The 12,274-nt window shown below is 40.0% G+C and overlaps 1 protein-coding gene across 5 annotated transcripts in view; it reads left to right on the top strand.

Moving 5' to 3' along the window:
• FGD4 (FYVE, RhoGEF and PH domain containing 4) overlaps positions 1-12,274 on the top strand; it is a 109,714-nt gene that overhangs the window by 34,407 nt on the left and 63,033 nt on the right. Inside the window, exon 1 of one of the 5 annotated variants that reach the window (XM_083860504.1) lies at positions 1,948-2,202. The exons of 3 other annotated variants lie outside the window; for them this stretch is intronic. The gene's annotated coding sequence lies outside the window, so the exon portion shown is untranslated. Of the gene's footprint in view, positions 1-1,947; positions 2,203-3,769; positions 3,927-12,274 lie in introns of those variants that run through there. One more of the 5 variants, XM_083860506.1, reaches the window with a different exon arrangement.

The raw sequence follows: 12,274 nt of genomic DNA, 5'->3' as shown, positions 1-12,274 counted from the left end.
TTTAAATACAAAGCTAGAATTAACATAAGCCTAGAAAATTGTTTCTTAGGAGGTGTCCCTTTCATGATGGAAAAAAGACTGAAACTGAACTTGAGTCCCTATAATTTTGAAGTTGATTTGCTAAGAATTGTAATTGCTCCATTTTTTAACCCTGGAAATGCATAAATGCATACAAATCCATAAGTACAGCAAAACTAATTTCTGAGCCACTGTCTATTTTGAGGCAAAAAAGAAATGAATGGTGTTGCTGCCTTTACATGCTGAAAAGTTTTTATTATTAACAATTGGCAAGTTGAATAGGATATTGGCTTTCTTCCTTACTTTATCATACTGCTGTTGCTGATGGATAATTATCTTTGGTGTCAATATAAGCTTAAGAATTTTTGATGGTTTAAAGGTTGCTTATTTAGAGGAAGAAAATGGAATGAAGTTAGTAGCATGAGTCAAAATGCTCTAGTAGTCCTAGAGGGCAAGCTGGCAAACCTGGGTTTTATCCCACACCTTTCACCAGTATCCACAATAACCTTGTGCGTTCCTCCTGAAATCTGGGTCCTCTTCAGCTTTCTGTGGTGGGGACTTTCACATGGGTTATGGATACTCTCGTGCTGTCAGCAGGGATCTGAAAGGCTTCCAATGGTAATGCACCAGCAGTTTAATAGTGGTGTCTCTTACCAATGTAAACTTCACTGGGCTTGCTGTGAAACAAAATAAACACCCTTGTGCAGTGAGGATGAGGAAAACTGAAAATTTGTGTGGGAAGAGAGAGAAAATCATAGAGCTCCATGCCTGAAACCACTTGCAGAAGAAGATGCGGTTTTGTGTCCAGCTCAGGGTTTTTCAGTCTTTTAGAGGAAGGAAAAGACTGGTCCTGTTCTGCAGTACCAGCTAGAAGATTAAAGGAGAAAGGAGACCATTTTCCCTTCCTCAAAAGAATAATTTCTAGACCTAAGTTAGCATGCAGGAACCTGAGGTCCAAATCTGGTGCAGCTTCAAGAAAAATTGCCCAAGTTTTTTTTGGCACACCATTAGTCATAAGCGCTGAGTGGTTTTGAGAATGAGGCAGAGAAAGTTTGTGTGAGTCAAGGCTATTGTACATTCAGTGTTTCAAACCTTAAATATTTTGAGACTCTGCAACTCATTGGTATTTAAAACCTTGATATGTTCTTTCAAAACCCTTTTATTTTGCAGAGAGGATATTACCAGTTGGATGTGAAAAGCCACTTCCCTTTTCCCTGCAGACATCATCAGTGGGAATTCTCTGAGCTGGTGCACACATCTTCACTGTAGGTGTGGAGCTGTGCAGGGTCTGGCCAGGTGAGAGCAGAGGTGTCAGGCACACCTTTGAGATGGAAAAAAAAAAAAAAAAAAAAGGCTTTTCCAGATTCGCCTCTCCTGGCAGTGCAGCAAAGAGAGAGGGCAGTTTTGCCTGCTGCTGAATCAGCATTGATCTCGGCAATTGCAGAGCAGATAAGCCTGACAGAAGCCTCGAGACCAAAACAGAGGGTCTGTGCAGTTCTTGTTGAGCAATAGGTTATGGTATCTTGAGGGGAGCAATTTCAGAGTCCGGGAGATAGCGATCAGGCAGCAACCGTTTCCAATCGTGCTGAAATCAAACCTATCCAGGGGCAATAAGCCTGCCTTCAGAAAATCATTTTGTCAGGGGAAAACCAGATCCCAGCTAGTTTCTCTGAGCGCTCTGTTTTAATAGCAAACAGAACTCCCGCTTAGCCTCACCTCCATCTCAGTGTGCGCTTTACCCCTGCCCGCGGCGGGGAGCAGGCAGTGTCAAAGTTAAACCTGGTAGCCGGCTTTTGTTCAGGTGTGGTGGCTGCCTGCGAAGGCAGGGCACTTGCCAAGCATGCCCAGTCAGCCCTAGAGCCGGCTCTGCGTGCGCCCGGGCTTTGGGAGGCTGGAGCACAAAGAGTGCTTGTTGCCCCGGTCCTCGGGAGTCTCCCAGTGCTACACCACGAGCTGGGGAGGGCTGGTTACCATGGAGGCTGCCATCTGTTCACTCCCTGCTGGAATGTGATTATCCTCGCTGGGTTGGGAACCAGCAAAAGCAGGAGAGCGTGTGCTGTCGGCAATTATCTGCAATGGAGTGTGTTAATGGAAAGCTGGAATTAGCTAGCTGGAGGAGCACATAAAAGGATTTTACCAAAACTGTTAATGATTTCTAGCCAAGAGGAGCAAGCTTTTTGCAAGGTCGGTGCTAAAATTCATTTCGTATGTGGGTAATTTTTAATTGTGGTAATGGCTTTAAGATTTGAGAATGGTAGCGCCACGGAAATAATGCTTATTGTTAGGAGGGTGTGGGGAGATTGTGTTCTAAGGATCTTCATTTGTCTGTTGCAGTTCAAGCAGTTTAATCTAGGGTAGTTAAAGTAGTAAGTCAGAACAATAACTGGCCGAACTGACAAATGGAGCAATCCAATATTTCTTGTCTTTATGAAATGCTGTTTGCTGCCAGATCTGTTTGATTTATATGTCTTTTCACGCTGGTTGCTTTTTGTCTGAGTGATTTCTTTTTGGATATGGTACGTGTTTGGTTTTCATACTGGCATGAAGAGTGAGACAAGGGGGAAATGTTAGAACTGAGCTGGTGATACAATGGATGTTTAGGGTGTTTCATGCAGTTTGCCCAGAGGAAGCAGCGTAAGGGGGGCAGGAGGCAGGAGCAGGTTTTCCACTCCTCGTTCTCACCCTGTCCCTCTTTCTAACTCACCAACCGACCCATTTTGGCCCATTTCTCTTCTAGAGCTTAACTGTATAAAGACTTGACATGAGTTTTTGGGATTCTCTGCATATATTGTAACTGTTTTGATGACAAGGTTTAATTTAAAGGGGAAAATAAAATTAGAAGTATATCCTTGAAAGGTTTTCTTGTCCTATAGCATACTTCTTTTGCTGTGTTGCAGGAGCTAGGAGTCTAATTTTTTTGTACAATATATGCATGGTGAACATTTAAGTGCAGTTCAAATTGATGACTTAAACGAGGGACATTAAAATTTTGCACCCCAAAAATAGAAAATATTACTCCAGCAGACGTTTTTAGTCACACATGGGCTTTCTCTTTTCAAATAACGGTCTTATGCTGCATTCCCAATGCCAGAACTGCCATTTTTATTTGGTGCAGGGGAGAACACTACTAGAGGCTTTTAATTAAAACTCTGTCAGTGCTAATTCAATTGCTCTGTCCTCTGCTGTATGCACTGAAAATGTCAGTGCACTGGAGTCTGGATGCAAAGTTACTGATAGAGTTAATAAGTCACGATTGCAACATATTTGACTAAGATAAATTTTTAACCTACAAGATGCTTTTCAAGTCTTGGTGCCTAACAAAGTGTGTGGGAGGTTCAGAGGGGTTTTATTTCTTTGAGTACTTTAACTGTTTGTGGTGAATGAGCTTTTCTTGTGCTTGTGGGAGGCTGGTATATGTGCCTGAAGTCCTTTCAGGCATCATGTAACACTCTCATATTGGTGGAACTGGGTGAGCACCCTTAATGAAACCCCTGTCAACTTGTAATTAAGAAAAAAACTCCTTTAAAAAAAATCCCTTCCTTCCCCAGAATTTAAATATTGCATTGCCTTTGAAGTTGGTGATTTATGCAAAACTTGCTCTTAATGGGCCGCAGTGGACTTGTTCACACGTGCAAGTCCCAAGTCTGTAATTGCATTGTCAGGAGGAAAGGGGCAGATTGGCTTTTGTGCTTGGAAAGAGATTAGACTTTCACCGTTCAGGTGTTACCCTGGACCTGCCTCGAGTGAAGGGCAACCCTCCCAAGGTTGTGCTGCTGTGGGATGCGTTTCTCTTCCCTGCTCTGTTTTGAGGAAGGCAGCTGCTGCCCACAGGACTCACTGTCACTGCATGTGAATTCCTGTCTCGCTGGCAAGTCTTCACAGACAGCAACAATCCTGAGGGCAGGAAGGTAATGGCTTGTGCACCCTTTCCGGAGGTGATTTCTCCTGATTGCTAACTGAGGCTGTGCTGAGGAGCCTGTTTTCCCACTGCCTCTGCTAAACCTGTGTCAAGGGTAAATGGAGGACTGCACATTCTGCACTCTCCAGCTCTTACATTCTCTGATGAGCACCATGTAAATGTCCAGTCTTAGGCAAACTTTTTCTTTTATTATTATTATTTCTGTCTTGATTGGTCTATATGTGTCTGTTGGATACTTTTTTAATTATTAAATTTTACTTTAGGTCCCTAGGTCAGTGTTGATTTGTGGATGCAGGATTTAAAGGCTAGACACTGTATAATCCATTTGAGCATCTGGCCTTTCATAGTAGACATCCCATTTCCATGTAAGAGAGGAACTGTTTAGTGTCTGGTGGAAACTAATGATTTATTTTTTTTAAGGCTTCTTTTTTTCCTAATCTTTGCTAGATTATTACAAGTGGCTCTGAATTTTATGCAAATAAATGATTGTCAATGTAATCTGCTATATGATCTCTTGAAGGAGATTTAGTCTAAAATACAGGCTTTGGGAGCCTGTAGCAGAGATGATGGGTCATACTGAGTAGTGATTTGGTTTGGGTTATTTTAAGAGGGTAAGCTAAACTTAGATACATCATCTCACAATAAAAGGGCATTTTGAATGTACTCTCAACTAAATAGTGTCAAGAAATGCAACCTAGTATATAATGAGCTCATAATAATCTTGTTTATAGTGTCTGTACTCACTGAGCTTTCAGGAAACTTGTGATTAAATGGTAAAATCCTGAGTCAATATGTAGGAAAGTGGCTTGTGCATAAACGATCACAATTGTTTTCTTCAAACAGAGGAGTCTTTCTGCTTTTCACTTGACACATGACTGTGGAATGCTGTTTGACTTGACTTGGGTTTATTTATACATTGTGTTCAGGCTGCTGCTTGGTGGAGGTTTTAAACATGCTTCGTTTCCAATACATTTTGGTTTTGCTGTTTACTCATGTATAGTGAACATTAAAACAAAAAGCAAAAAATCTCAGGCTTCTCACTGTCTCCTTAAGGCAGCATGGCTGTTTCAAGGTTAAAGGCTGCAGCTCCCTCTGAAGGGCCAGCTGTTTTGGAAAGTCCTGGTGCCTGTTTACAGACTGTTCTCTTTGCAAGTCCCATGGAATAATGGAGTTCTCCAGACACTGGATGTGGGAGGATAAACCTGCTGATACAGGCACTGCTGCTGTTGGTCTGTTTGCTGGGCCTTAGTCACGTAAAATTGCTGGTGCCTTTTATGCTTTCTATGGGGGGGGGGGGGTGTGTGTGTCAAAATTCAAGCATTAACACTTCTTTTTCCCACGATGCTGAAAAGTGCTGTACCAGATGGTAGAAAACATCAAATTGGTTGAATTTGTTCTAAAGCTGATCACCATCCCAAACCTGTGCAGTGAGGTGGGAGAGACTGACAGATGAATTATTTTTGTGAATTGTGGTAGATTTTTTAGTCTTTTCCAGAGGGGCTTGCATTTAGTACAAAAGTACTTTTGTCCTTTCTTGTGGTTCCACCTCATTAAGGTGTTTAACTGAAGAACCTGAACACTCAGAGGTGTTCTGGAAATAGTTTCTGAAAATATTCCTCCCTAGTAATTGTTATTTAAAGTTGGAAGAAGAACAGAAATAAATGACTACATGCCAGCAACAGAATATCTTGAAATGGATTTTTTTTCCCCCAGTTCATCCAGTTGCTCTTACTATATAATTAGCTGTTCATTTTAATTATAAAAATACTACTTGGACTTATAAGAGCCATAGGAATTGTTTACTTTTTGATGAATATCTCAGCAAATTAAGTCCTTGAGTGCATTTGGGAATGTGGATTGGAAGGAGCCATTTGGTCACTGAGGGGTTTTTGTGTGGGATTTCCCCACTGTCACCCTCAGTCACAGGCAGCCTTATAACTTACCTGTCATTTAGATGCTCAGGAGGGTTTTCTTCTGGCGTATTGTAAATCACAGACTGTTACGGCTATGGGAAACAAACTTAGAGAACTTTTGCTAAATGATGAAAAGCCAGTGTTACACTATGCTTCAGAAACTGAACAAGAAAGATTGAACTCATTGTCAGTGACATGAGATCCCTGTCAGTAGAAAATTTGAGCAGGCACTTTGAGACATGAATTCTGCTATCAGGAAGATGCTTTCTGGGCTCAAGCCAGTCTCCAGTGCTTCAGAAGAATGGTAACCCAGGGCAGCCAGATTCTGAATTGAGGGAAGAATAGCCTTCTAGTCCTGACAGATGGCTAGCAGAAATGCCTTTTCAAGTAGAAGTGCTTTTCCAGCTGCTGATCTTTGGATCACAAAATTTCATGGCTTTTGTGTACTTCTTCTTTGTGTACAAAGTTTTTGTGTACTTCTTCTTGCCTATCTGTAGACATTTTCTGGCTTGGGCCTTCTTCAGATTGTACTTTTTTGCTGTGGTTTTCCTACTACCACAGATGCACTTTACCTTCATGGAGAAGGTGTAGGTGCAGCTAACTCTGCTATTAAACACTGCTGTAACTTGTCTGTTCCACTTCTACTCGTAGTAACACTTACCAAAAACCAAAACCAAATCCATGTTCACCTGCCCAGTTAGGTGTGGTTTATATTTGAGTATCTGTTTTAAATTTGAAGCTAAGATTGAAACAAAGATTTATGCAAACCTTTTCAGCAAATGTTCATGAACTGGGGATTGAGGCTGCAGAAGACCTGAATTACTGACTTTTCTACAACCAAGGGTTTTGTTTTGGAGGCTTTAAGTAGTGCCATGAGTGGTATGGTATATTCCCTGGAGAGATGTCGAATGAGTAGTAGAGGGAAAATTAGCTCAAGAGATTGTAATAGTACTTTAAAGAACAATTTCATTCTGTAATGAGTCATCCTGCAGGGCAGGACCTGAACTTCTCACCTGGAATTTTTCTTCATCATATCTCCTCCATTGTGTTCAGCACAAAGTATCAGCATCCTTTGTGTTCTCCTACACTGCTGTCCTATTTTCTATACAAGCTAATATTTATCTTTTTATTCTCCTCCCTTTCTTAAGGAGGTCACTGATGCTCAGAAAGATGAGTGAATGTATGAAGTGGCTCTTTTGTGATTCAAAATAGTTTTATGGCTTCCCATACAATGTTTATAGCAGCTGCATTGAGATTGAGACATAGATTAAATAATTTATACTCATTTTACCTGTTCAGTGTAGTTGAGCATTGTTCAGCTCTCTAAAACATCAAAAGGTTTTACAGGTTATATAAGATTACCTGTTGCCTTTCTTTAAAGATCCTATGCCACTTTTCTCTACAGCTGAAATAGTTCTCTGGCAGCTCTATGTATCAAGGCAGTTTCCAAGACTAATTTTGATGTCTGTTCTCTGCAGTAGCTCTTGTTCACGCCATTGCTTGGAGCCTTATGTTGCTGTTATGACTTGGCCACCCACTATAATGTAACTGGCAAGTGTTTTAGTCCATTGTCTGTTGTCTGCTAGCATCCTGTTATTTTGGGGATATGCTAATTTTAAAATCTCAGTCTGGAACACTGGAGATTAAGAACCTTGCTCACAAATTTTGCCCAATTGTTCTGCAAGCTGTGACTTGGTTAGGTCATAAGAGACTGAACATTTGTGTATGTATGTGTTTATAAAGCTGATTTGATTGATTTTAAAATATCGTCTTTCTAAACAATTGAAATAAATTTTCCTGATTTGTCACTGATTTTACTGGTTTTATTCCTGGTGTTGCTCTCGTTTGCCTGAAAATATTCCAAATATTCCAGAACTTTCCCACTGTTGAAAAATTCTGAAAACTGTAGAATGCTTTTTTAGTTGCTGCTTAACACAGGAGCAAAACTTCAGTTGGCAGCTGAGGTGGTTTTTTTTGTGTATGTGTGTCTTCCACTTGTGTGTCCTCAGCTTGTGTGAGCAGAAGTGTGCTATTCCCTCAATCTGATACTAAAAATTTTCAGTGCAAAACAATGCCCAGGACACAGTCATGATGAGAGGGAAAGCCTCTCAATCCGATGTGATCTACTTATTATTCTTTGATACTCTAGTCTGTTCATCATGCTTTAATGGATTAAGATTTTCTTTGCACTGCATTAATCCTGATTATCACAAAATTGGGTGCTTTTTTAAAATTTTAGAATAAGAAAGACAACAATGAAACCTGGCTGTGTCTGTTTCATAGCTGCCATCTTCTCTGATTCCAGGTTTTTAGAGTTCAGAGATTGCAGTAAAGGAACTGTGGGGGGAAAGATTATTGATTGCTTTTGTGTTGAAATAAATGATGAAAAGTCATTACTGTCTGGCTGATGAGGTCTGGTGTGTGGATGGCAATAATTTAAAGGAAATTACAGTTTCATTAGTGTGGATGTGGTCTCCAAGGCTATGTTTAACTATCAGCACAACTTCTCTATATAAAAACAGTCACAGATCTCTCTGATCTTTCACCCTTACTGCTCCAAAAGCTGAAATACACTTCTACATTCTCTTGTCACCACTGTCTGTATTTTTGTCTTTCTTCTTTGAATCAAATTGGTCTGTTGAATTCCTTGTGATCACTTTTCTCTGGACAGGTGAGGTACACAAGGCTGGATGGACTGGAAAAAAAAAATCAATTCTAAGTATTAATAGCAGGGCAGAAAAAACCCTGCAAAGAAGGGCCCAATTTGCTGACTGTCCTGTAAATACTAGATTATATTGGCCCTAATGGGACAAAGTAAGACTACAGCTGTAGATATATTTGAGGCTGAAGGAAAGAATTGTGAACAGATAGTGACATTTTTTGTCCTGAAACTGATCTGGTGAAACTGGTGAAAGATGTCCTTGCCCATGCAGGAGGGCTGCATCCAAATCTTTCTATGTTTCTGTGATTTTTTTAGGAACTGATGTGTTCTAAGAGAAAGCTCATCTGATACTTTCTATAGTGTGACAGGGAGACTGGAGGAAGGTGGAAGGGGAATTTCTTGTGCTTTCAAGTTTCTCCTTCTCAGAAAGCATAGAGTCAGAGCTAAGGTGGAATAGGTTAAAAATGCCTGTACTATCACATATTCTGTGTAAGAAATGTAAACAGGATTCAGGGAAAGACTAAACAAACAAATTCATGGTGAATATGGTTTTCAGCGTCTGGTAAAATACAGTTGCACAAATGACATGGCTGATCCATAAACTGGTGCTGTAAGCCATGGGACTTCTGTGTTTGATGCCTTCTGCAGTGGATTACCCAAACATTCCCTACTGCTTCTTGTTAGATGAAGAATATTTGGCTGGTTTTTCAATAATTTTTTTCCCCAATCATATTTTGTGTAGTCTTATCTACCCCAGAAGTGTATTAATGCATTCCACTCTGCTGTGAACCTTCCATGCAGGTTTTCCTAACTTAAACCAAGAATAATTTATACTTTATTTTTAGTATCTAGCACTGCCCTGATTTGATTCTTATATGGAAGTGAAATCACAGTCACTGCAACCTGATCTGCTTATTTTGTGAGTCTGTTGTTTGGGTTTTTAATGTGGAAGGGGTAATTTTAGAATTAGGAATTCATCCTTTCACTGTACTGCTGAATCTGAAGACAGTTCGGTGTGGTGGTCTTCCTGGATTGGGTCATGGCCTTTTCTGTGGGATGCACGTGTACTTTGCGTGTTTGTGTGTGACCAAAAGCTACATTAACTGGAGAATGAGTCTGCTTCCCTAAATAATAATAGGATGTTGCAGGATATATATATATACTTATCATTTGTTTTTATAGAAAGCATGTTTTAGAAATAAAAACTGTTAAAATATTTTTTAACAGACGAATTGGCAAATCAAACCCAGTTGATGAAGGCATAGCTTTTGACCATTTTTCATGTCTAAAACCAGCAATCCTCTAACAATTGCTGATCTTTTAAAACTAAAGATTAATTGACAAATGAACCACAAATTCCTGATTTTTTAAAATTTTTTCAAGTATGGAAGGTACTTTTAGCTACAGAAACGCAGCTTTATACGATTGGTGTAAAACACAGAGTTGCCATAGAAGAAATGGTCCTTTGGTAAACTCTAATAGAACAGATGTCACTCAATGATCTTTGATATAGTTCTCTGATTTTATTGAATTGCAACCATTTCATTATTTGTTTGGAGAATTTTGTAGTTGCTTGTATTACTCTCACTCTTGGTCTAAACTGCAGACACCAAGATGCTACAGAAAGAAAGGCTGTGCAAAGATAGGACAAAAAGTTCTTTTCCTCTAAGAACTTCTATTGTTCTTTGAGCACAACCTCAGGCTTTCCCTTTGGGGCACGTAATACAGCTGAGCTGGACGGAAAGAAAAATATGATGGAAAAATACTGCTATTTACTTTCTAATTATGGCATGGTAATTGTTCCTCACGTCTACCTTGAGATTGCTTTTCTTGCAGTGCGATGAAGTCACAATCTCCTTGCATGCGAACCAGGAGAGGAGAGTGATAGATATTCCTGATTTTCAGAATTTGGAGGGGAAAATGTCCTTTCAACAAATGTTTTTTCTCTTGGGCTGCAGATCCAGTGTCCCTTAGTGTTTCTCACCTTGTTGATGCCCATCTTTTTTAAGGTATTGTTTCTTTTCCTTGTTGCAGCAGTCCTGAATACCCGTTCCTAAACATCCTCCTTGCCCTGGCCACTTCTGTGTGGACTTACCCTTCTCCTTTTCCTGGTGATCATGGATTTCTGTAGGTCACTTCCTTATATATAAAATTTCCCCCATCCTTCTTTATTCATTATATGCCTCCCAGTCTTGAGTTGTCATACGGGTGATTCTTCCTTCCTTACATGCCATTGGGGTAAAGATTGAAGGGTGCACTTTAACAAGACAGCAGTTTTAAATAAGTTGTGTGCTTTGGGGTTTCTTTAATATATTTTGTTTAAGCCATCCAGGCTTCTGCACAAAATCACTTGTTACTGATTTTAGCCTATCCCATGAGTCATGAAAAGGACAGCATGTGGAAGGTCTGCCAGAAGTGAGGGTCACTTTGGGACATGGCTGTGTGTTGTCCTGTAGCTGATCCCATTTCCCTAAGGATAGCTGGGAGCCAAGTCAGACCCCTCTGCAGACTACTGCCCAGCTCGTGAGAGGGGCTTCTAACAGCACCTCAGGAACTCCTTGGGGATGAGGACAAAGCATGTTTTTATTTCTGCCCATGCCCCAAATCCTGTGATTTTGAAGTACTGGTGTGTAATGGAGAAGAGAAAGGAGAGATCAATGTGAGTCAACCACAATTGCCTTCTGGGAGCCCTGTGAAAGGGGCCTTCCTCTCTTGCACTCACTGAGATGTCTATAGATCTCTCACATGGAAAAAGCAGAAGACAGCCACACTGAGTGCTGGATTGTGATTCACTATCACATGAGCCAGTTTGGTTTTGGAGGGTGTGTGTCACAGTGACAACGCTGCTCATGTAGCTCTTTAATACTTAGTTCAGCTTTCCAGGTTTCCTAACAGTACTCACGTGACTTCCTTCTCAACTTCATCACATTAAGAATATTCTAATGAGTTATGTACACAGTTTGAGTCCCCTTGTCTGCAAAATGGGGAAACTAATGACCAAAAGCTGGTATTGCTTAGTCAGGGAAGTACTTGGAGGTGGAAAAAAGTAAGTGCCAAAAAAAAGTGAAATGTTTGTGAAATTTTTTAATCATTGGAGTGAGGAACTCTACATGAGCAAATAATTTTAATTTGGGGTAACATGGTTTCATAGAACTAGTCCGCTGTGCAAGGAATAAAAGCATACTGTTTAGTCTGTGTAGTTATTCTGGTTATACTAAATGATGGCAACTTCTTATCTTAGTAGTATGACTATTTTTAAACATTAATGAGAATGTTTGTTTTATTTAACTAGTTGTTCTCCATGCCTCTTCATCTGCCTTTTAGAGAAAATAATAAAACTTACCTTAATTTTTAATTAACTTTTATTTAAAGTCCATAGGCATGTTTTGGTGACAGGGAAGATGTAGCTGTACATTTTGTTGATGAGTTTTCAGCTGATACTTGCATTGTGTGATTTGCATGTTTCTGCTTTCAGAGAAAGCAAAGTTGGGTGTAGAACACTTGTGAAACCAGGGTAATAGGTTAATGAGATATTCCCCTTCCAGCAGTTTAATCTCTTCCAAATCCCCTTATCTGCTAGCTAATCAAATAGATATGCCACAATTAATATATTACTTTTTTTAAAAAAAAGGAGACGTTAAATATGTATTTCCGAAATGGACAGTGGTGATTTCTTTATAGCTGTTCAAATGTTGCTACTTCTAGAAGTGAAATAGGATCCCTGGTTTACTTCATGTGTGTAGAATCCCTTCTTTCTGAGTG

Source organism: Zosterops lateralis, assembly GCF_965231275.1.
Source record: "Zosterops lateralis genome assembly, chromosome: 4".
Classification (NCBI taxonomy): Eukaryota; Metazoa; Chordata; class Aves; order Passeriformes; family Zosteropidae; genus Zosterops; species Zosterops lateralis.
Note: the sequence above shows the minus strand (reverse complement) of the source record. Positions and strands in the feature narration are given on the sequence as shown.